Source organism: Primulina huaijiensis, chromosome 13, assembly GCF_012295235.1.
Source record: "Primulina huaijiensis isolate GDHJ02 chromosome 13, ASM1229523v2, whole genome shotgun sequence".
NCBI lineage: Eukaryota > Viridiplantae > Streptophyta > Magnoliopsida > Lamiales > Gesneriaceae > Primulina > Primulina huaijiensis.
Genome location: NC_133318.1, coordinates 16736920 through 16739695, shown reverse-complemented (window position 1 = coordinate 16739695; position 2776 = coordinate 16736920). Strand labels below are relative to the sequence as shown.

At 30.9% G+C, this 2776-nt stretch overlaps 1 protein-coding gene across 3 annotated transcripts in view; it reads left to right on the top strand.

The window, feature by feature from the left end:
* The window catches only part of LOC140991780 (protein NRT1/ PTR FAMILY 3.1-like), a 14173-nt gene that overhangs the window by 1859 nt on the left and 9538 nt on the right, over positions 1–2776 (top strand). The window lies entirely within an intron of this gene.

Below are 2776 nucleotides of genomic sequence, written 5' to 3'. Positions count from 1 at the left end.
TTAATTTAAGTTGTTTTTATTAATTAATGTCTATAAATTTGTGAAACTCTTGATATTTTTATATAGCTGGTAAGAAATACTAAAAGTTAAAAATTTCTAATAAAATGTTTAATATTTCAGATATAACTAATAAATTTTGTGAACTCTTCATCTCTGTTATATGTTTCCAACTTTCTTAAACTATTACAAGTATATTAGATTATTATAAAATAATTTTTTTAGGAACTTAAGAATTTTTTATCTATTTAAATTAAAATTTTTAATTAATATCAAAGAATTTATGAAGCTCTTGATATTTATATGTAGATGATAAGAAATGATAAATGTTGACAAATTCCAATATGTTGTGAAAAAATAAAAATTTACGATAAAAAATAAAAATCTCAAACTCTCAAAATTATCACATTACACACTTTATAATATTTTTCTCTCAACTCAATTGTGATTTTCTTCACAAATGAGAGATCTATTTATAGAAAATTTTTACAAATAATCCAAAAATAAATTACATCATTACCTTCATCATCACACACAAATTTCAATATTCAACACCTAATTTTACCTAATTTTCAACTTTCAAATATTCAACATTCAAATATTCAATACACACATTTTAAATATTATTTTTCAACACTCCTCCTTGTGATGATGATCATAATGATTGTCTTCATTACGTGTTTTTATACTGCCTCGTTAAAAACCTTACTAGGAAAAACCCACTGGGATAAAAACCATAGTAAGGGAAAAAGAGTGCAGTCACATAAACTCCCCCTCATGTTGACACGAACAATTCTTCACAGATTTCGTAGATTGCGCATCCCAATATTATATATATGCTTTCTGAATATTTTCGTAGGAAGTGCCTTTGTGAAGAGATCTGATGAGTTTTCACTTGATTGAATATGACGAACATCAATATATTTATTCTTCTCAAGCTCCTTGGTGAATGCGAAGAACTTAGGAGGAATATGTTTAGTTCTGTCTCTTTTTATGTATCCTTCTTTCATTTGAGCAACACATACAACATTATCTTCATATAGTATCACAGGCTTCTCGTCGAATGATAATCCGCATGAGATTTGGATATGTTGGGTCATTGATTTTAACCACACACATTCACGGCTTGCTTCATGTAGTGCAATAATCTCGGCATGATTTGATAAAGTTGTTACGAGCGTTTGTTTTTGTGAACGCCAAGAAATTGCAGTGTCTCCACGAGTAAATACATATCCAGTTTGGGAACTTGCCTTGTGTGGATCAGATAAGTATCCAGCATCGGCATAACCAATTATACTTGGATTAGCATCTTTTGAATACAAAAGTCCCAAGTCTGTCGTTCCTCGTAGATAACGGAATATATGTTTAATTCCGTTCCAGTGTCTCTTTGTTGGATATGTGCTAAATCTTGTCAATAAATTTACGGCAAAAGATATATCAGGCCTTGTACAATTTGTAAGATACATAAGGGCATCGATAGCACTTAAATATGGTACTTCTGGACCAAGAATATCTTCATCATCTTCACATGGACGAAATGGATCCTTTTCTATGTTTAATGATCTAACAACCAATGGCGTACTTAAAGGATTTGATTTATCCATATTAAAACGTTTAAGGATCTTTTCTGTATAATTTTTCTGGTGAACAAATATTCCACATTCTTTTTGTTCAATTTGTAAACCCAGACAATACTTGGTTTTTCCAAGATCTTTCATTTCACATTCTTCCTTCAAGTATGACACAACTTCATGAATTTCATCATTCGTTCCAATGATGTTTAAATCATCAACATATAAAGCAATAATTACGCATCCGGATGTGGTTTTCTTAATGAAAACACAAGGGCATATTAAATTATTTGCATATCCCTTTTTCATCAAATGATCACTTAGCCGATTATACCTCATTCGGCCAGATTGCTTTAATCCATATAATGATCTTTGTAATTTCACAGAATAACATTCTCTGGGTTTTGAACTTTGTGCTTCAGGCATCTTAAATCCTTCAGGGATTTTCATATATATATTACTATCAAGTGATCCATATAAGTAAGCTGTAACAACATCCATAAGACGCATTTCTAAATTTTCAGATACTGCCAAGCTAATCAAATACCGAAACGTAATTGCATCCATCACGGGAGAATACGTTTCCTCATAATCAATTCCAGGCCTTTGAGAAAAACCTTGTGCAACAAGTCGAGGTTTATATCTTACTATTTCATTTTTCTCATTTCGCTTTCGAATAAAAACCTATTTGTATCCAACAGGTTTTACACATTCAGGTATAAGGACTATAAGTCCAAAAACATTACGTTTATTTAGCGAATCCAATTCAACCTGGATGGCATCTTTCCATTTTATCCAATCATGCCGATTTTTACATTCACGAAAAGATTTTGGTCCATGATCTTCATTATCATTTATGATGTCGATTGCCACATTATAAGAAAATATATCATCAATTTCTTCTATATCTTTTCGGTTCCATATTTTTCCAGTATTAATATAATTAATAGAGATTTCATGATTCTCGTCAGTTTGTGGTTCTGACAGAACATTTTCATCATCAAGTGTTTCTTCAGGAACAACATTCTCTATTTTGTGATCATCATGTGTTTCTTCAGGAACATCATTCTCTATTTTGTGATCATTGTGTTTCTCTATAAATTTTCTTTTTCGAGGATTTTTATCCTTGGAACCGACTGGCCTTCCACGCTTCAGGCGTTTTACGACATCATGACTTTGTTCAATTTGTTTCTTTGGAATTTCAATTG